Raw genomic sequence first — 23,594 nt, 5'->3', positions numbered from 1 at the left:
TTTACCTGAGGTGCCTTTTAGTTGTGCCTATTAAAATATGGAGAACAAAAATGTTGAGGTTCCAAAAATAGGGAAAGATCCACTTCCACCTCGTGCTGAAGCTGCTGCCACTAGTCATGGCCGAGACGATGAAATTCCATCAACGTCGTCTGCCAAGGCCGATGCCCAATGTCATAGTACAGAGCATGTAAAATCCAAAACACAAAATATCAGTAAAAAAAGGACTCAAAAATCTAAAATAAAATCGTCGGAGGAGAAGCGTAAACTTGCCAATATGCCATTTACCACATGAGTGGCAAGGAACGGCTGAGGCCCTGGCCTATGTTCATGGCTAGTGGTTCAGCTTCACATGAGGATGGAAGCACTCAGCCTCTTGCTAGAAAAATGAAAAGACTTAAGCTGGCAAAAGCACAGCAAAGAACTGTGCGTTCTTCGAAATCACAAATCCACAAGGAGAGTCCAATTGTGTCGGTTGCGATGCCTGACCTTCCCAACACTGGACGTGAAGAGCATGCGCCTTCCACCATTTGCACGCCCCCTGCAAGTGCTGGAAGGAGCACCCGTAGTCCAGTTCCTGATAGTCAGATTGAAGATGTCAGTGTTGAAGTACACCAGGATGAGGAGGATATGGGTGTTGCTGGCGCTGGGGAGGAAATTGACAAGGAGGATTCTGATGGTGAGGTGGTTTGTTTAAGTCAGGCACCCGGGGAGACACCTGTTGTCCGTGGGAGGAATATGGCCATTGACATGCCTGGTGAAAATACCAAAAATATCAGCTCTTCGGTGTGGAAGTATTTCAACAGAAATGCGGACAACAGGTGTCAAGCCGTGTGTTGCCTTTGTCAAGCTGTAATAAGTAGGGGTAAGGACGTTAACCACCTCGGAACATCCTCCCTTATACGTCACCTGCAGCGCATTCATCATAAGTCAGTGACAAGTTCAAAAACTTTGGGCGACAGCGGAAGCAGTCCACTGACCAGTAAATCCCTTCTTCTTGTAACCAAGCTCACGCAAACCACCCCACCAACTCCCTCAGTGTCAATTTCCTCCTTCCCCAGGAATGCCAATAGTCCTGCAGGCCATGTCACTGGCAATTCTGACGAGTCCTCTCCTGCCTGGGATTCCTCCGATGCATCCTCGAGTGTAACGCCTACTGCTGCTGGCGCTGCTGTTGTTGCTGCTGGGAGTCGATGGTCATCCCAGAGGGGAAGTCGTAAGACCACTTTTACTACTTCCACCAAGCAATTGACTGTCCAACAGTCCTTTGCGAGGAAGATGAAATATCACAGCAGTCATCCTGCTGCAAAGCGGATAACTGAGGCCTTGGCATCCTGGGCGGTGAGAAACGTGGTTCCGGTATCCATCATTACTGCAGAGCCAACTATAGACTTGTTTGAGGTACTGTGTCCCCGGTACCAAATACCATCTAGGTTCCATTTCTCTAGGCAGGCGATACCGAAAATGTACACAGACCTCAGAAAAAGACTCACCAGTGTCCTAAAAAATGCAGTTGTACCCAATGTCCACTTAACCACGGACATGTGGACAAGTGGAGCAGGGCAGACTCAGGACTATATGACTGTGACAGCCCACTGGGTAGATGTATTGACTCCCGCCGCAAGAACAGCAGCGGCGGCACCAGTAGCAGCATCTCGCAAACGGCAACTCTTTCCTAGGCAGGCTACGCTTTGTATCACCGCTTTCCAGAATACGCACACAGCTGAAAACCTCTTACGGCAACTGAGGAAGATCCTCGCAGAATGGCTTACCCCAATTGGACTCTCCTGTGGATTTGTGGCATCGGACAACGCCAGCAATATTGTGTGTGCATTAAATCTGGGCAAATTCCAGCACGTCCCATGTTTTGCACATACCTTGAATTTGGTGGTGCAGAATTATTTAAAAAACGACAGGGGCGTGCAAGAGATGCTGTCGGTGGCCAGAAGAATTGCGGGACACTTTCGGCGTACAGGCACCACGTACAGAAGACTGGAGCAACACCAAAAACGTCTGAACCTGCCCTGCCATCATCTGAAGCAAGAAGTGGTAACGAGGTGGAATTCAACCCTCTATATGCTTCAGAGGTTGGAGGAGCAGCAAAAGGCCATTCAAGCCTATACAACTGACCACGATATAGGAGGTGGAATGCACCTGTCTCAAGCGCAGTGGAGAATGATTTCAACGTTGTGCAAGGTTCTGCAGCCTTTTGAACTTGCCACACGTGAAGTCAGTTCAGACACTGCCAGCCTGAGTCAGGTCATTCCCCTCATCAGGCTTTTGCAGAAGAAGCTGGAGACATTGAAGGAGGAGCTAACACTGAGCGATTCCACTAGGCATGTGGGACTTGTGGATGGAGCCCTTAATTCGCTTAACAAGGATTCACGGGTGGTCAATCTGTTGAAATCAGAGCACTACATTTTGGCTACCGTGCTCGATCCTAGATTTAAAACCTACGTTGTATCTCTCTTTCCGGCAGACACAAGTCTGCAGGGATTCAAAAATCTGCTGGTGAGAAAATTGTCAAGTCAAGCGGAACGCGACCTGTCAACATCTCCTCCTTCACATTCTCCCGCAACTGGGGGTGCGAGGAAAAGGCTCAGAATTCCGAGCCCACCCGCTGGCGGTGATGCAGGGCAGTCTGGAGCGACTGCTGATGCTGACATCTGGTCCGGACTGAAGGACCTGCCAACGATTACGGACATGTCGTCTACTGTCACTGCATATGATTCTCTCACCATTGAAAGAATGGTGGAGGATTATATGAGTGACCACATCCAAGTAGGCACATCAGACAGTCCGTACGTATACTGGCAGGAAAAAGAGGCAATTTGGAGGCCCTTGCACAAACTGGCTTTATTCTACCTAAGTTGCCCTCCCACAAGTGTGTACTCCGAAAGAGTGTTTAGTGCCGCCGCTCACCTTGTCAGCAATCGGCGTACGAGGTTACTTCCAGAAAATGTGGAGAAGATGATGTTCATTAAAATGAATTATAATCAATTCCTCCATGGAGACATTCACCAGCAGCAATTGCCTCCACAAAGTACACAGGGAGCTGTGATGGTGGATTCCAGTGGGGACGAATTGATAATCTGTGAGGAGGGGGATGTACACGGTGATGAATCGGAGGATGATGATGAGGTGGACATCTTGCCTCTGTAGAGCCAGTTTGTGCAAGGAGAGATTAATTGCTTCTTTTTTGGTGGGGGTCCAAACCAACCCGTCATTTCAGTCACAGTCGTGTGGCAGACCCTGTCACTGAAATGATGGGTTGGTTAAAGTGTGCATGTCCTGTTTATACAACATAAGGGTGGGTGGGAGGGCCCAAGGACAATTCCATCTTGCACCTCTTTTTTCTTTCATTTTTCTTTGCGTCATGTGCTGTTTGGGGAGTGTTTTCTAGAAGGGCCATCCTGCGTGACACTGCAGTGCCACTCCTAGATGGGCCAGGTGTTTGTGTCGGCCACTAGGGTCGCTTATCTTAGTCACACAGCTACCTCATTGCGCCTCTTTTTTTACTTCTTTGCGTCATGTGCTGTTTGGGGAGTATTTTTTGGAAGGGCCATCCTGCGTGACACTGCAGTGCCACTCCTAGATGGGCCAGGTGTTTGTGTCGGCCACTAGGGTCCCTTATCTTAGTCACACAGCTACCTCATTGCGCCTCTTTTTTTTCTTCTTTGCGTCATGTGCTGTTTGGGGAGTATTTTTTGGAAGGGCCATCCGGCCTGACACTGCAGTGCCACTCCTAGATGGGCCAGGTGTTTGTGTTGGCCACTAGGGTCGCTTAGCTTACTCACACAGCTACCTCATTGCGCCTCTTTTTTTCTTTGCGTCATGTGCTGTTTGGGGAGTGTTTTTTGGAAGGGCCATCCTGCGTGACACTGCAGTGCCACTCCTAGATGGGCCAGGTGTTTGTGTCGGCCACTTGGGTCGCTGAGCTTAGTCACACAGCTCCCTCATTGCGCCTCTTTTTTTCTTTGCGTCATGTGCTGTTTGGGGAGTTTTTTTTGGAAGGGCCATCCTGCGTGACACTGCAGTGCCACTCCTAGATGGGCCAGGTGTTTGTGTCGGCCACTTGGGTCGCTGAGCTTAGTCATCCAGCGACCTCGGTGCAAATTTTAGGACTAAAAATAATATTGTAAGGTGTGAGGTGTTCAGAATAGACTGAAAATGAGTGGAAATTATGGTTATTGAGGTTAATAATACTTTGGGATCAAAATGACCCCCAAATTCTATGATTTAAGCTGTTTTTTAGGGTTTTTTTAAAAAAACACCCGAATCCAAAACACACCCGAATCCGACAAAAAAAATTCGGTGAGGTTTTGCCAAAACGCGTTCGAACCCAAAACACGGCCACGGAACCGAACCCAAAACCAAAACACAAAACCCGAAAAATTTCCGGTGCACATCTCTAATTTTAAGTACTACCATGTATCGGAGATGTCTGCTACAATCAGTGGGGTGCTGATATATAATCAATACAGTCACACTGACTGGGGGGTGTAATAATGGGTATCATAAAGGATGGGGGACCTACTAGGCTGCTACAATCAGTGAAGGGGGTGAGGTACTAATATATAATGCAGTTAACACTAATGTGTTTTGGTGTAATAATAAGTATTATAATGTATTGGTGCCTGCATTATATATTAGTGCCCCCCTTCCCCTCCTTCTGATTGTAGCATGTCCCCCATCCCCTATTAGCAGGCCCCCCATCCCCAAACACTGGAATCTGAGTTCAGTTCTCGCCAGACTGGGATCCCACGTCGAGGCCGATCATCATCCTCCCAGCATTTGATTCTCATAGAACTTGGATAAGGCACCGTGCCCAGAACTCAGTGCCATTTCAGTCTAACGCACGCTGCCGTTTGCTGTGCTGAACTGTCTGTGCTGTGTCTAGAGTCACACAAGTGGTTGTGCTGTATAAAGTGGCCGTGTATGGAGGCACACTGCATGCTGATGCCCGCTGTCCTATACCTTGCTATACTGGCTGTGCTGCGTCCAGAATATCACAAGCGGCTGTGCTGTATAGTTACTGTGTATAGGGGGCATGTTGCAAGCTGCTGTGTGCTGCGATATACTCTGCTATACTGGCTGTGCTGTGTCCAGAATATCACAAGCGGCTGTGCTGTATAGTTATTGTGTATAGGGGGCATGTTGCAAGCTGCTGTGTGCTGCGATATACTCTGCTATACTGGCTGTGCTGTGTCCAGAATATCACAAGCGGCTGTGCTGTATAGTTACTGTGTATAGGGGGCATGTTGCAAGCTGCTGTGTGCTGCGATATACTCTGCTATACTGGCTGTGCTGTGTCCAGAGTCTCACAAGTGGCTGTGCTGTATAGTAACTCTGTATGGGGGCACGCTGATGCATGCATGTATATACTCTGCTGTACTGGCTGTGTTGTATCTAGAGTTTCACACAATTGGCTGTGCTGTATATTGACTGTGTATAAGGGGCATACTGCTGTGTGCTATGCTATATTGACTGTGCTGTGTCAAAAGTCTCACAAGTGGCTGTGCTGTATAGTGACTGAATATAGCGGCACACTGCATGCTGCTAAATGCTGTGCTATACTCTACTATACTGGCTGTGCTGTGTCTGTATAGGAGGCACACTGTTGTATGCTGCACTATACTCTGCTGTAAATTGTACTGTTTGGTACGCTTTACCCTAGTGTGCTTTGTTCACGTGTATCTATAAGCCCAGTGATCCATGCAGTTCAAACCATGCTGCAATTAAAAAAAAACAGAAAAATAAAATACTTATTTATAGTGTTTGTACTGCTTGGTGCACTTTGTACACGTGCATCTATAAGCTCTGTGATCCATGCAGCTATACTCTGCTGTGTTGGCTGTGCTGTGTCCAGACTCAAAAGTGGCTGTGCTCTTTATAGTGATTGTATAGGGGGCACGCTGCTGTCTGTATGCAGCGCTATACTCTGATTGTAAACTGTACTGTTTGGTATGCTTTACCCTAGTGCACTTTGTTCATGTGCATCTATAAGCCCAGTGATCCATGCAGTTCAAACTGAGCTGCAATTTAAAAAACAGAAAAATAAAAATAAAATATATATTTCTATTGTTTGTACTGTTTGATGCACTTTGTACACATGCATCTATTATCCCTATGATCCATACAGTTTACTGTTTGGTGCACTTTACCCTAGTGTGCTTTGTTCACGTGCATCTATAGGCCCTGTGATTCCACTGAGTTTTAACCGAGCTGTGAGTTAAAAAACAGAAGAAAAAATATAGATCTATTGTTTGTCATGTTTGGTGCGCTGTACCATAGTGCCCTTTGTTCCAATCCCTGTGACTCCCCGCATTTTGAACCGAGCTGCAAGATCAAATAAGAAAAAATATATATAATATATATAGATCTATTGTTTGCATTGTTCTGTGCACTGTACCCCACTATGCTGTGGAAATGTTTTATAAATGTGCTATAAACTACCATGTGCTTGTGCTGCTGCTCTGCTGTATAGTAACCATCCAGCTCACTGCAGCCTTTGGCCCATATTGGTGAAAAAATATTGTAAGCTGTGAGGTGGTCAATTACCAAATGAGTGGAAATTTTTCTTATTGAGGTTAATAATGCTCTAGGAACAAAAGAAGAGGCCCAAATTAGGTGATTTTAGGTTTTTTGTTAATTTTTGGACAAAAAATGCAAATCCAAAACCAGTCACAGCAATTTGGCAAATCCAAAGCCGGACGACGCACCAGCGCCAAATCCAAATCCAGCAAAAATGGTAAGGCACACACCTCTACTTATAATACCCTTAATTGCACACCTCAGTCAGTGACTGTATTCATTATATATAAGTGCCTTTAGTGTGACTCCTTTATATAGCAATGCATAACCCCCCCCCCCCCCCCCCCCCACCACCACCCCTCCTTTTCTGGCTGATTGGAGTGATGGGGGCACTGATATATAATCAATACAGTCACTGACTGAAGGTGTAATAATGGGTATATTATAGGATGCTGTTATGAACTGTAGTCAGAGAGTGAGGTGGGATAATAATTAGTATTTTAGGTGATGGAACTTGCTACAGTCAATAAACCTGAGTCACTCATGTACAATGCAGAATTCAAATGTTTGAAATGTCAGTTGGGTGTCTGTTTTTCCCCTGTCTATTAGAATGGAGAAAACAGACTCCCAACTGACTTTTCAAACAATTGAATATCCACCAGTGTGTGAGGGTGTGATAATGGGGTATGGGGACCTGCTACATTTAGTGATTGCAGCATATTGCAGCAGTAACTGAGTGGTGTAATAATGGAAATTGGAGGTGAGGGGACATGGTGTAATCAGTGAAGGGGGAAAGTAATGTACTGTAATAGAATAAAAGGAGCAAAAACAACAAATAATGTAAGGAGCATAAATCACTCAGGAATGAAAATATACTGCTACGGTTTGTTTGAGGGAGGCCCTAAATCAGTATCCTTCTTAAGCCCCATGAGGTCTAAATCTACCTCTGATCCTGGGCCATGAACCCAGAAGTCCTATCACTGCAAAGAACAGCTCTTATCGAGAGAGCTGTCTTTTGTGATTTTTTTAAAACATATTGTTATTAAACGCTGCTATGCTTGCGATGAGTGGCGGGGTGCATTCCATGCATAATGACACAATGATGATGCCCATAGGTTTCTAATAGGCAATGCCATCTACAGATGGTGTTGTCTACTGGGTCCAAGCTCCAGGAATGTATTGCATGATTCAGAGATGTACGCAAACCGATGGTTAACATATATCTCCGATGTTTTGTATGCTGAACATGCACAGGATGCTTTTAGCACATGTGTAGAATGGGTCCTGCTTCTTCGGACACAGTGTTTTCTAAGCTGCAGCCTGAGTGACAGGCTGAGGCCGTTTGGGGTGTGGAGGATGTAGCAACAAGAAGCATTTCCCAAAAACGGAGGCGTGTCGCCTCCATTTTGTGGGAATGCAGAGGCCAGTGTCTGCATCTTTAAATTCAGATTTACTGGCCTCTACAGTATGAATTCCCTGGCCAGCTTTGGTAACCTGAGGGTTACTTATATGGCCGATGTCATTGCAGAGTGATCTGGTGCTTTGGACGCATGCAGAAGGCATCTATTAACATACGACGCCTCCTGCAGTATCAGCATATTTTGCACAGCAGTTACATCTCAGCACTGTTTGATCACATTCACAAATGCTGTAAAGATCTTGAGGCTACACTTGTAACTGTAATGGGCTGGCTACAAGAGTGACACAGTGGCAATGAGAGAAATGGTTCCATTTCTAATTTTTTTTTTTTAACTGTCTGCAGTGCTATATTTATTATTCGTTGTTTTGGAAGCCAGAAGTCTAGGTATTTCTAATAAGCAAGAATGATTGTAGATGTATGCATTTGTATAGTTGCATAGAATTCCTGAGATATCAAGAGAGATGTAATCGTAGACTCAATGAAAAAAGAATGAAAGAATGAAACAATCTGACCGCACTATTCATCAGGAATCAGATTCCATTAGGCTGAACGGCTTTATTTATTGTGAAATTGAGCGGCATCAAACGGAAGATCACTGAGATGGCAGCAGTAGGAAGGGGTTACCAGATATTGTTACAGATATCCTTATCACAACATTACTTTTTCTCTTCCTGTCAAAAGTTTTACCAGGTGACCTTTCAAATCTGATAGTGTTAAAGGACCATTTTAATTGCCCCAATATTCAGCAGTATTTACCCCAAGATAAACATATCTCCCAGCTAAACATTGCAGGGTTGAATGAGTTAGAGAGTCTGACAAAGAAGAACATGAAAGGAGATGTCCCACTGTGCAGACATGGAACAGAAAACATCTGCCCAGTGATAGCAGCTGCACGGCATCTCTCTGCAGTCCACCTCCCCATGCATGTCCCCTTGTCACCATTCCTTTGCCCTTCTCTGCTCTCTTTGCTGGAGTCCTGTATAGAGAACAACTATTATATTTTTTGTGTACTGTGTAAAAAAAAAAAAATAAAGAAAGAAAGAAATACACACATATATATTAGAGATGAGCAGGTTCGGATTTACTCGGTTCTTTATGCCTGAATTATCGCCATTTCTTATTTTCTGGATTTTTCTTATTGGCTAACCAAAACATGTAGCCGATAAGGAGATTCGGGTAAATCCAAGTAAATCCGAGTAAAACCGAACCCGCTCATCTCTAATATATATATATATATATATATATGTATATGTTGCCTTATTTAATCTATCTGCTTTTGCATCCAAAGAATTTTTTTGTTCTGTGTCTTTATCTTTTTCTTCTTTTGTACTTGTATGTGCCTTGTGTGGAATTATTGCTTTTATACACTTTTTGAGACACTCTAAATACTCAATATACTGGGTTCTTCTACACATTAACTTAGTTTTATACCTAACATTAGCAATTGCTTTCTGCTATATATTTGCCTTTACATGTATACAGTATGTGTATGTGCTTAATATTAATTGTCGTCGTGAGACATTTTATTACTATATGTTTATAAAAATGGTTTAGTCAACTGTAGTTTCATTTACAAGGCACAGTGCTACTAAAAAAGTGATTGGTGCAGCTCAGGAATTAATCATTGCCCAAGGTCCAAAGTGTTGTTAATCCACCTTTTAAAGAGTGGAGTAGTGGACAAATTGAGTTGCCCTTAGCAACCAATTAGCTTGTAGCTAGCATTTGTCAAGTGCATTCTATAAAATGATAGGTAGAAGTTTATTGATTGCCCCTCTCCACTCTTTAGAAGGCTTTAAACTGTACATCTCTCCCTGGGCGGGCTCTGGGAGAGAGAGAGAGAGAGAGAGAGAGAGAGAGAGAGAGAGAGAGAAATTGGGGAATAGTTGCCCGAAGTAACCAATCAGCTTCTGTCATTTCAAAGATTGTGCTAGAATAATGACACTTAAAAGCGGATTGGATGCTATGGGTAACTTCTCCACTTTATCTCTCCAAAGCTTGATACAGCTACAGTATGTTGGAAGACTGTTTCCACATACAGTACATTTAAACACATTATGAGCAAATCAGTTCTTTGAGCGCAATGAGGATGGTGCTTAGATAATATTCAGGGTCCGAATCACAGGTTTTTTTTTTCCATATGATCCTCCGGTGATTTGCAAATGTAGAGGAATTTTAATGTACAGTAATTGTGGCAGTATTTCTACATAGATAGAATACAATATTACAGACTTTCTTTATAAGCAGCCTCCAATTTCTGTACTTCATTGTTGTTCTGATGCTTCCTCATTTACGCAGAAACATTTAATTGGTCTTTAACAAAAGCAGCATGTGGTCTGTATTGTCTGAAATCTCTTACATTGGGTAATGTAGAATGAGCCTTTACGCTATACCCATTTATTTATTCCATCATGCGTTCATCTTGCAAAGATTTGCCTGTGTGAACTCTTGGGAGTTTTCTGTTCAGTTAACATGGGAAAGACATGACCTGATGAGGTTTTCAAACTATAGTGTCATGTCAGTATTTCTAAAGTAAAATCAAATAGGAGTACAAAATAAAAGAAGAATAACATTGTATAGTTGTGTTATCTAGAAAACAAATTAAGGGACTCATTTATCAATGACTGATAAAACTCATTGTGAATTATATAACTCATTGCGTAAGATATATGGTGCTCCAGCCAATCAGCTCCTGTCATGTGTTCAGTTACTAACTGTCATGTGTTTGAAAAATGACAGTTGGGAGCTAATTGGCTGGTGCATTATTTATCATACGCAATGAGTTTTATCATTCACAATGAGTTTTATCACTCATTGATAAATGGGGTGTTGTATGAATTGCTGGCTGTCAGAATCCCGGCGCTGATATGCTGGCAGCGGGACGAGCGCAAAAGAGCCCCTTGCGGGCTCACTGCACTCACCATGCTGCAGGCACGGTGGCGCGCCATGCTATTTATTCTCGCTCCAGGAGTGTCGTGGACACCCCAAGAGGGAGAAAAGTTGACGTATACTGGCGGTCGGGAACCCGGCGCCGGTATGCTGAGCGCCCAGATCCCGACAGCCGAGTGCCACCCAATAAATGGGCCCCTATATTTTTTTACCAAGAATACATAGACATAGTTTTTCACCCCTGGTAGGTGTGTATGACACATTCCTTATTAGTTTGGTAAAATCAGAAAGGCGCCTTTAAGTAGGGAGGTTAAATTGATTAACAAAAATGCTACATTGCATTAATGTTGCACTTGCCTACTTTGTTCTGTTACCTTGCTTCTGTCGCAAACTAATGGATGGATATTGTGGATTCAGACCCATACATTAGGATTGGCTAATACCCAAAACAGAGGAACAGGGTCTAACATGCTGGTGGTTTTCCCAAGGGACGCCCGCAAGTAGGTTTGGCCTTTGCTGCACCTGGAAAACAGGTCACAACCCTCTGTCTGGGTTCCTAAGTATGGGGCTGGTATACACTGGAACCGAAACTTGTAATTCACTGTAAGGCATATAGAACGGAGATGTTAGACTGGGTCGGACCACATGGGAAAACTTGGGTACAGGAGAAGGAACTGGGAACAGGATACAGAAGTGACAGGGACCATGGACAGAACACAGCATTGAAAGGAATTTGGAACAGAAGACAGTAGGGACAGGGACCATGGACAGAATTTCACTAGGAAATGCGCAAGGAAGCACTGAGGCTATATTGCTGAAGAGTTGTTTGGGAGCCTATACTCTGGCACAGGAGAGTATCCAGGAACTTCCTTTTATAGATGGAGATTCGAATTAGGTGTCAAATGAAATGTCACATTTTGGAGCACCTGGCCCTTTAAATTTTAAATAAAGTGGCACATACATCCCTATTGGAGCCACAGCCACCTGTTACTGTTAGGAGCAAAGCTGCAGTAACCAGAGGAGGAAGACAGTCACCAGAGGGGGAACAGTTGGCCAGACTGAGTTAGTACATTGGGCGCCGGTTACCACCCATCCTCTGCATACCAGGTTCTGGCGCCCTTTGACAGCTAGGAGATCTGGGGTTCAGGTGGGAATTGGCAAGGTGGGTGGGACTTAAAAAAGTTACAGAACTCCCAGAAGCAATGTTAGCATTTAGCTTCAGATGCCCACTGTCACCCGGGCACTGATGAGCAGGCTCGGTGACAGAGGGGTACAGGAGACACAGTTGTTCCAGACCCCATAGGTTGCCCGGAAATAAATCCATCTATAACTGCTGCCTGTGCTCATGGTGATCACTAAGCTAAGAACTACCACCGATAGTATAACTCCCCATTCCCCTGATGCTTCAGCCACACAGGGGATGCAGCAGGAGGAAAGGTTACCTGGCTGGCTTAGAGTACCACAATTCGCAGGCAGTTAGGGGACAGGGCCTGCCAGAAAGTGTCCACCCCCATCAGAAACCTCTCCTGGAGTCAGATAGTGCTCGCTCCCTCTCACTCTCTCTCTCCGCTCTCTATCCCTGACACTCGAAAGCTCTTGCTTTTTCTCTCTTCCTGACACTTTCTCTCTCTCTCCCTGATGACACTATCTTTCTCTCTCCCTCACTCTCTTCCTGACACACTCCCTATGTCTCGCTCCTCTCTCCCTGACCCTGTCTCTCTCCCTCTCTCTCTTTCACCCTGACACTGTCTCTCCCACTCTCTCCCTGACACTGTCTCTCTCTCCCTGACATTCCCTCTCTCTCTCTCTCTTCTCTCCCTGACATTGCCTTTCTTTCTTCCTGACACTCTCTCTCCCTCTCTCTCTGATGCTGTCTCTCTCTCACTCTGACAGTGTCTCCCTCCCTCTTTGTCCCTGACACTTTCTCTCTCTCTCTCTCTCTCTTTCTCCCTGACACTGTCTCTCTCACTCTTTCTCACTGGCACTGTTTCTCTCCCTCTTTCCCTGAAACTGTCTCTCTCCCTCTCCCTCTCCCTGACACTGAGCCTAATTCAGAGCTGATCGTAGATATGCAAGAAAATGCACCTCTACAATTAATTTCTCTAATATGCAGAAGGACACCCAGAACAGAGCAAGTTCGCCCCGCAGAGGAAGTTCGCCGCTTTGCATGCTTTTGCATGTTTCGGGAGACCCTCTGCCTGCACAGCCTAGCTGCAAAGGCAGATGGCTACCCGCCATGTTATGGATCGCAGCGGCTGCGTATAACATCACTCAGCCACCGCTGCTCTCCCCTCCAATGGTCCTCAGTTGTCCGGACAGCACCCTAAAAATGGAGAATCAGTGCCCACAAACTGCGGCGCTGACACCTTGTTCCCGCCCCCTCCCAGGTCGTAAACTGTGTTCTGAAGAGAACGCAGTTCAGGACCATGCAAATGTGCGTACCGGTGTACACGCATGCGCTGATGTGCAGAAATAATTTCATAGAAATTTTAGTACATCAGTGATAGGATCTGAATTGGCTCCCCTGTCTCTCTCTCTCTCTCTCTCTCCCCTGACATTGTCTCTCTCCCTGTCTCTCTCTTTCTCTCTCTCCCTGACTCTCCCTCCCTGATACTCACTTTATCTCTATCTCTCCTTGACTCTTTCTCTTTCCCTGACATCCTCTCTCTCTCTTTCTCTCTCTCGCTCTCTCTCTCCCTCTCTGTCTCTCACTCTTTCTCTCCCTGACACTCTGTTTTTACTCTCTCTTGCTCCCCTCTTTCTCTCTACCTCCCTGACACTCTGTCTGTCTCTCACACCCTCTTGCTCCCCTCCCACTTTTGCTTCTCTCCTTCTCTCTATCTGACACCCCTCTCTCTCTCTCTGACACCCTCTCTCCCTGATGCCTCTCTCTCTTTCCCCTCTCATCCCTTTCTCTCTTTCTCCCTGACACCTTTTCTCTCTTTATCTCATTCCCTCTTTTTTCCATGAATCCCTCTCTCTCTCTGCCTGACCACCCTCTCTTTCTCTCTCTCTTCTTGCTCCTCTCTCTCTCCCTCTGACACCCTTTTGTCTCTCACTCAGCTTACTCTCTCTCTCTCTCTCTTGCTCCCCTCAGGGGCATTCTAATGACAACGGCAGGGGGACAGGGCTTTCAAGATATACTGTAGGGCCCACAAAGTTCTAGTTACACCCCGGGATCTATCTGTGGGTTCTCGTAAGCTGATATCTCTTGATCTTCTGACACCACTAGCAGCTGGTGCAATAACTTATTTTTCTGCAGCAGGGTACATTGTGTTCTACAGGGAAACATTGGGGTGTAGAGTGGATCTTGATCCAGAGGCACCAACAGGCTAAAGTTTAAGGCTGACCCAGGATGCATTGGAGCCTCCTCTATAAATGCCTCCAGGCACTGGAGCTCAGTTTTGATTTGGTGCCTGCAGCAGCAGGTCATTTAACAGGGGGGCTGCACTTGGCAGCCCTGAAAAGCTTTCTAAGAAGACTTCAAGGGCTGCAATGCTAATATGTCAGTGTTACATTCTGTGCTGCGGCTCCATCATCTCCCAAGCGGTGTCACATACTCTTGCAGCCAGTTCCCGGGAACTTGCAGCGGAGACGCTCCAGCTTTAGGCACATGGTCGCAGGTGCTCTCCTGGTTCACGTGGCTGCTACGGGGAGGAGGTAAGTGGGACTCCGAGGCAAGACCCGCCATTAAATTGTGTTCCTGTTGCGGTCTAGGGAGACGGCCTGCGGCGCATGCGTGGACACTCTCATCGAGCAGGGATCACACTAGACTGCCAGGGCATAGGAGTACAGGTCGGGTGTACTAACGCCCATTTTAATAAGACTCTGCAGTACCGGTGGTGAGGACCAGCATAGGGGAGCAGGCGTTTGACCCTCCCCTGGCCCAGGGCACCATCTACTGCAGATTTTCCCTCCCTGGGTCTGTCTTACACTCTCCCTTACTCTCTGACTGAGATGCTGGGTGCCATCTTCTAAGCATAGCTGGGGTTGGTCTTCGCAAAGTCTCCCTTGTAAAGCCGCCTGTATACAGTGCTGTGACTTTACAAACACTTGGGTATTCTACATGTCTTTATACAGACAGCGTTAGTTAAGAAAGAGTGTACCTATTACAGGATATATTGCACGAATATTCTGATATATATGTCTAGTCTAGGACCGCGCTGTGTTATATATATATATATATATATATACTAGTCCAGTGCAGTTTTCTTGTCATAATAATTATCTGCATTGCCTGTGACTGTGTGTGCCTGTATCTGCTGTGTGGTTTCTCTTTCAGTGTTTCCCAGATATATCTATCACTATATTCTGTACCCTAAGGGACTAGGTGCGTCTGGGTCATATATATAGTGCATCACAGTATTTACCCATTATGTGTATTCTACTGTGTACTCAGTCACATAATACAGGATTTATTCGCAGGTGTTGTGTACTGTGTACTCAGTCACATACTAAGGGATTTATTCGCAGGTATTGTATGCTGTCTGGCATTATCATACTAAACTGCTCTATTGTTGCATTTGTGTACAGTAGGCCTAATTCAGACCTGATCGCTGCTGTACATTTTTGCACAGCAGCTGTTTAGGCCTGAACTGCGCAACTTTGTGGTCAGCAGTGAGGTTACTTTCGGTCAACCGCTGACCACAAAGTTGCCACCATTGGTTACAATGGAGCGCATAGGCGCTACATTGTAACACTGCCGTGTGCTGCCTGTCATACACTACAGGAGCACACAGCCAATCAGGAGGGTGCCACAACGTGGCGCTCCCTGATTGGCTGATGGAACCCTCTTAGACAGAAGTCAGGGGGTGTTCCTGGCATTCGGGGAAAGGGGTCCCATGTGAAAACATGGGGCCCCTTTCAGTGCGAGGTCGGGTGTCCGTTTTGTTATTTTGCAAAGTACCAGGATTACAAATTGAGAAAAAGAGGAGCCATCTACACTGGATTTTGTGAGTATAATTTTTTCAACAGGTACACCATGGATTCTACATGGAGAAGAGGACCGACCCTCGTGTGAACATAGGTAAGTATGTGTATATGGAGGTGTGGATGTATGTATTAAACTTTTACTTTCAAGGTGTGTGTCTTCTGTTTTTATTGGGGTATTTTTTTAGTAGTAGTACTACAGGTACCAGCGGGCCCGGTTTTCCACAGCATGCTGGTACTTGTGGTTCTCCAAGTACCAGCTTGCGGGGGAGGCTTGCTGGGACTTGTAGTACTGCTACTAAAAACAATATTCAATTTTTGACAAAAAGGCTATCAGCCCCCCTTCCGCAGCCCTTGGATGGGGGGGACAGACTCGGGCTTCACCCCTGGCCCTTGGGTCGCTGGAGGGGGGGACCCCTTGATTGAAGGGGTCCCCACTCCTCCAGGGTACCCCGGCCAGGGGTGACTAGTTGGTTATGTAATGCCAGGGCCGCAGGGACCTAGATAAAAGTGTCCCCCGGCTGTGGCATTATGTATCTGGCTAGTGGAGCCCGGTGCTGGTTTCAGAAATACGGGGGACCCCTACGCTTTTTGTCCCCCGTATTTTTGGAACCAGGACCAGGCGCAGAGCCCAGTGCTGGTTGTTTAAATATGGGGGAACCCCTGACATTTTTTTCCCCATATTTTTTCAACCAGGACGGGCTCAAAGAGCCCGAGGCTGGTTTTGCTTAGGAGGGGGGACCCACGCATTTTTTTTTAGATTTTAACAATGATTTCTATTTTAATAAAGGTGCACAATGAAGCCCAGCACAGATCTCTCAGATCCGGCCGAGATTCATTGTGTTAAAGTCGGCAGTGTTTTACAAGTCACTCACGTAAAACGCTGCAAAAAAAAACGAATGACATCGACATCAGTAAATACGAAAATGCAGAATACGACAGCTTAGTAAATTAGTCGTAATAAATTCAAAAAGTTGCAACTTTACACTTTCGATGTCATTCATGATTGAACTTTAACCTCAGTCGGGAAAATACGAATTTTAGTAAATATACCCCTTATTATGTGTTTTCTGTAGTTGGAGCTGCTTCATGATACAGTTTAAATCATGGCACACCAACCTGGCAGCAAGTAATTGCTTCAGAGATACAGTAGTTCATTTTTGACGCAAGGCATAATGTTTTTTTTACGCCCACTTGTCATTTATTGCCAAAGCAATACAAATTACAACTCTCAGACATCACTCCTTGTAGTGTGATTTAGCCTGTCCTCAATGGTGAATCATTGGCAATCTGTCCCATTACTGTAACCTCCAACAGTGGTTTCCCATTTGTCACAGTCAGTCTCTGCATCTTTCCTAGCAGGAGATGGACACATGAGAGAAAACAAACAGGCAGATGGAGACCTGCACACCAAAGAGAGCAAGCGGGAGTGTACAATCTATTACTTCTATCCCCACTCAAAGTGATGGACTGTCCATGCCATGTGTCCTTGGATGGAAGCAAACAGTATGAGAAAAGAAGATATACTGGGGTAGACGTATCAAATCTTGGAGAGAGAGATAAAGTGGGGAGAGATAAAGTACCAACCAATCAGCTACTAACTGCCATGTTACAGGCTGTGTGTGAAAAATGACAAGAGCTGATTAGTACTTTAGCTCTCTCCACTTAAGCTCTCTCCAAGGTTTGATACATCTCTCTCACTGTATGATAACTGGTGTACCGCACAATATTAGAGTATTATACATACTGAGTGAAATACCAGTGTTGTTTCTGGCTGCACAGCATATATGACTTTAATTGAAGGGTGTGTGTGTGTGTGTGTGTCAGTGACGTGCGTTGAGCTAAAAGGCTGAGGAGGCACTGGCTAGCACCAGAGCCTGATTTACACACAAAATTTGAGCCAAAGGGTACATCTGGGTATTATACACATGTGCAGCAGTAAAAACTCCTGGAAATTTGGTGAGATTTGATCAGAGACGTGTGGAAAAGATAGCCAGGTGAGGCACTGCCTCACCTGCCATAGACTTTTTACTCCAGAGTTTTGGCTATAAAACTGATTAGAATAATGCAAAGAAGATATTTCAAACATATTCTTTGTATTTTACATATACTTTATACAGTAAAATCTCTAGCATAAACGTTCATATGACAGGAAAGGCTCTGCCTCACCTGCCTCACCCCACTGCACGTCACTGGTGTGTGTGTGTGTGTGTGTGTGTGTGTGTGTGATTGTATATATATATATATATATATATATATATATATACAGTATATACATCATACATCATACTTGCCTACCTGACCCTCTGGAGTGCCGAGTATACTGCAATATATATATAGTGGATGCATAGTGGTAATGTTGTTATTCACATTTACTGAGTTTTAATCCACTATGCACAAATAGGTGCCCACTTGAAAATAGGGACACCGTCTGTTTTAAATAATTGCAAAGCTCATCTAGATCGACTAGATATATTTTTTAAATTATTTTTACATTATGCAACACGATTATTGTATGGTTATGTTATTTGGATGCACTTAATCTGTATTGCTATTTATGCTGCAGTCTTATTGCCAGACACGATGTTCATACACTTGCTTTTGTTATTGTTTAGCGTCTCCATGGTCACACAGGAGGGAGCCGCGACGTCACTTCCGGTTTCGCCGGAGTGAGCAGTGACGCCTGCCGGAAGCCTGAGTGGCGTGGCCAGAGGAGAACGGGTGTGGGGATTCTGATGTGGGGGTAAGTACACTGTTATATAAGTCTGTTTGTACCACTTGTGCAGTTATCCTGACGAAGGGGAGTTGGTCCCCGAAACGTAGATCGCACCTAATACAAGTTTTGCACTGTTTCTAAGTCTCTGAGTGCCGCCTCTTTCTGTCGTTGTATATATATATATATATATATATATATATATATATATATATTGCAGTATACTCGGCACTCCAGAAATGGTATATCTTGTCCTGGTGAACTCACAGTACAAAAAGTGGATGTGCACTGTACATACAAAAGTGTGGCACTCAGGGCTCAGAGGAGAAAAGAAACAAATTACCACCAGGTCTACAACGTTTCAATTTTATTCAAATATTTACATCATGTTAACCTAATGGAAATCTTCTAACAAGATTGAAACGATGTAGACCTGGTGGTCGTTTGTTTCTATTCATCTCTGAGCCCTGAGTGTCGCACCGTCATATGTATTTGTATAAATATATATATACTGTATATATATATATATATATATATATATATATATATATTAGTGATGAGCGGGTTCGGTTTCTCGGAATCCGACCCCCCCCGAACTTCACCCATATTACACGGCTCCGAGGCAGAGTCGGATCCTCCCGCCTTGCTCGGTTAACTCGAGCGCACCCGAACGTCATCATTCCGCTGTCAGATTCTCGCGAGATTCGTATTCTATATAAGGAGCCGCGCATCGCCGCCATTTTCACTCGTGCATTGGAGATGATAGGGAGAGGACGTGCAGCGTTCTATCAGTTTCTGTGTTCAGTGTGCTGCAAATATATCTGTGCTCAGTGTGCTTGCAAATATCTGTGCTCAGTGTGCTTGCAAATATCTGTGCTCAGTGTGCTGAAAATATCTACGTTCTCTGCCTGAAAAACGCTCCATATCTGTGCTGCATTGTAGTATAGGAGGACAGTACAGAATTTTGCTGACCAGTGACCACCAGTATTATATAGCAGTACGGTACAGTAGTCCACTGCTCTACCTACCTCTGTGTCGTCAAGTATACTATCCATCCATACCTGTGGTGCATTTTAGTTGTGCACAGTATATATAGTAGGACAGTACAGAATTTTGCTGACCACCAGTATATAATATATAGCAGTACGGTACAGTAGGTCACTGCTCTACCTACCTCTGTGTCATCAAGTATACTATCCATCCATACCTGTGGTGCATTTTAGTTGTGCGCAGTATTATATAGTAGGAGGACAGTGCAGAATTTTGCTGACCACAATGCTCTGCTCCTTGATTTCTCTCTTAATTTATGATTGCCAGCACCTCTGTTGAACAGGTTAATGGATAAGAAAGGTGTTTCAGCACAGGTGCCAGCAGTAAGCAGTTAGGGGGAAGTACAGGAGCAGAGCATTCTGTCCCTCCTGGAGAGGGTCATGTTGGGAGGTATGTATACATACAAAAGTGTGGCACTCAGGGCTCAGAGGAGAAAAGAAACAAACGACCACCAGGTCTACAGCGTTTCAATTTTATTCGAATATTTACATCATGTTAACCTAATGGAAATCTATTAACAAGATTGAAACAGCGTTTCAATTTTATTCGAATATTTACATCATGTTAACCTAATGGAAATCTATTAACAAGATTGAAACGATGTAGACCTGATGGTCGTTTGTTTCTATTCATCTCTGAGCCCTGAGTGTCGCACCGTCATATGTATATGTATAAATATATATATATATATATATATATATATATATATATATATTAGTGATGTGCACCGGACATTTTTCGGGTTTTGTGTTTTGGTTTTGGATTCCGCGGCCTTGTTTTGGATTCGGACGCGTTTTGGCAAAACCTCACCGAAATTTTTTTGTCGTATTCGGGTGTGTTTTGGATTCGGGTGTTTTTTTCAAAAAACCCTAAAAAACAGCTTAAATCATAGAATTTGGGGGTCATTTTGATCCCATAGTATTATTAACCACAATAACCATAATTTCCACTCATTTCCAGTCTATTCTGAACACCTCACACCTCACAATATTATTTTTAGTCCTAAAATTTGCACCGAGGTCGCTGGATGGCTAAGCTAAGCGACACAAGTGGCCGACACAAAACCTGGCCCATCTAGGAGTGGCACTGCAGTGTCAGGCAGGAGGGCACTTCAAAAAAATAGTCCCCAAACAGCACATGATGCAAAGAAAAAAAAAAAAAGGCGCACCAAGGTCGCTGTGTGACTAAGCTAAGCGACACAAGTGGCCGACACGAACACCTGGCCCATCTAGGAGTGGCACTGCAGTGTCAGACAGGATGGCACTTCAAAAAAATTGTCCCCAAACAGCACATGATGCAAAGAAAAAAAGAGGCGCACCAAGGTCGCTGTGTGACTAAGATAAGCGACACAAGTGGCCGACACAAACACCTGGCCCATCTAGGAGTGGCACTGCAGTGTCAGGCAGGATGGCACTTCAAAAAAATTGTCCCCAAACAGCACATGATGCAAAGAAAAAAAGAGGCGCACCAAGGTCGCTGTGTGACTAAGATAAGCGACACAAGTGGCCGACACAAACACCTGGCCCATCTAGGAGTGGCACTGCAGTGTCAGGCAGGATGGCACTTCAAAAAAATAGTCCCCAAACAGCACATGATGCAAAGAAAAAAAGAGGCGCACCAAGGTATGGATGGATAGTATACTTGACGACACAGAGGTAGTTACAGCTACAGCAGTAGCCTTCCGTACCGTACTGCTATATATACTGGTGGTCACTGTGTCAGCAAACTGCAAAACTAAAATGCACCACAGGTATAGAATGAAGATGGATAGTATACTTAATGACGACACAGAGGTAGGTACAGCAGTGGCCTTCCGTACCGTACTGCTATATATAGTATACTGGTGGTCACTGTGTCAGCAAACTGCAAAACTAAAATGCACCACAGGTATAGAGTGTAGATGGATAGTATACTTAATGACGACACAGAGGTAGGTACAGCAGTGGCCTTCCGTACCTTACTGCTATATATAGTATACTGGTGGTCACTGTGTCAGCAAACTGCAAAACTAAAATGCACCACAGGTATAGAATGTAGATGGATAGTATACTTAATGACGACACAGAGGTACTCCTCCTATATAATATTATACTGGTGGTCCCCAGTCACCACAATAAAGCAGCACACTGAGCACAGATATGGAATGTTTTTCAGGCAGACAACGTATACTGGTGGTCACTGTCAGCAAAACTCTGCACTGTACTCCTGCTATATAATACAGCTGCTCCCCAGTCCCCACAATTAAGCAGTGTGAGCACAGATATATGCAGCACACTGAGCACAGATATGGAGTGTTTTTCAGGCAGACAACGTATTACTGGTGGTTACTGTCAGCAAAACTCTGCACTGTACTCCTCCTATATACAGCTGCTCCCCAGTCCCCACAATTAAGTAATAAGCAAGCACAAAATATTTGCAATGCATCAACATAAACGGAGAGGGCGCCAGCCACGTCCTCTCCCTAACATTTCCAATGCACGAGTGAAAATGGCGGCGACGCACGGCTGCTTATATAGAATCCGAATCTCGCGAGAATCCGACAGCGGGATGATGACGTTCGGGCGCGCTCGGGTTACCCGAGCCATACGGGAGAATCCGAGTATGGCTCGGACCCGTGTAAAAAGGGTGAAGTTCGGGGGGGTTCGGTTTCCAAGAAACCGAACCCGCTCATCACTAATATATATATATATATATATATATATATATTAGTGATGAGCGGGTTCGGTTTCTCGGAATCCGAATCCCCCCGAACTTCACCCATTTTACACGGTTCCGAGGCAGACTCGGACCCTCCCGCCTTGCTCGGTTAACCCGAGCGCGCCCGAACGTCATCATCCCGCTGTCGGATTCTCACGAGATTCGTATTCTATATAAGAAGCAACGCATCGCTGCCATTTTCACTCGTGCATTGGAGATGATAGGGAGAGGACGTGCAGCGTTCTCTCAGTTTCTGTGTTCAGTGTGCTGCAAATATCTGTGCTCAGTGTGCTTGCAAATATCTGTGCTCAGTGTGCTTGCAAATATATGTGCTCAGTGTGCTGAAAATATCTACGTTCTCTGCCTGAAAAACGCTCCATATCTGTGCTGCATTGTAGTATAGGAGGACAGTGCAGAATTTTGGTGACCAGTGACCACTAGTATTATATAGCAGTACGGTACAGTAGTCCACTGCTCTACCTACCTCTGTGACGTCAAGTATACTATCCATCCATACCTGTGGTGCATTTTACTTGTGCACAGTATATATAGTAGGACAGTACAGAATTTTGCTGACCACCAGTATATAATATATAGCAGTACGGTACAGTAGGCCACTGCTCTACCTACCTCTGTGTCGTCAAGTATACTATCCATCCATACCCGTGGTGCATTTTAGTTGTGCGCAGTATTATATAGTAGGAGGACAGTGCAGAATTTTGCTGACCACCGGTATATAATATATAGCAGTACGGTACAGTAGGCCACTGCTATACCCACCTCTGTGTCGTCAAGTATACTATCCATCCATACCTGTGGTGCATTTTAGTTGTGCGCAGTATATATAGTAGGAGGACAGTGCAGAATTTTGCTGACCACCAGTATATAATATATAGCAGTACGGTACAGTAGGCCACTGCTCTACCTACCTCTGTGTCTTCAAGTATACTATCCATCCATACCTGTGGTGCATTTTAGTTGTGCGCAGTATTATATAGTAGGAGGACAGTGCAGAATTTTGCTGACCACCAGTATATAATATATAGCAGTACGGTACAGTAGGCCACTGCTCTACCTACCTCTGTGTCATCAAGTATACTATCCATCCATACCTGTGGTGCATTTTAGTTGTGCGCAGTATTATATAGTAGGAGGACAGTGCAGAATTTTGCTGACCACCAGTATATATATAGCAGTACGGTACAGTAGTCCATTGCTCTACCTCTGTGTCGTCAAGTATACTACAAAAGTACAGTAAAATGACCCAAAAATCTAAATTAAAAGCATCTGATGAGAAGCGTAAACTTGCCAATATGCCATTTATGACACGGGTCAACATTTACTAAAAATACGAGTTTGTCCGATTTG

Source organism: Pseudophryne corroboree, chromosome 3 (genome assembly GCF_028390025.1).
Source record: "Pseudophryne corroboree isolate aPseCor3 chromosome 3, aPseCor3.hap2, whole genome shotgun sequence".
Taxonomy (NCBI): Eukaryota; Metazoa; Chordata; class Amphibia; order Anura; family Myobatrachidae; genus Pseudophryne; species Pseudophryne corroboree.
The sequence above is the reverse complement of the archived record's forward strand: the minus strand, read 5'-3'. Positions refer to the sequence as shown.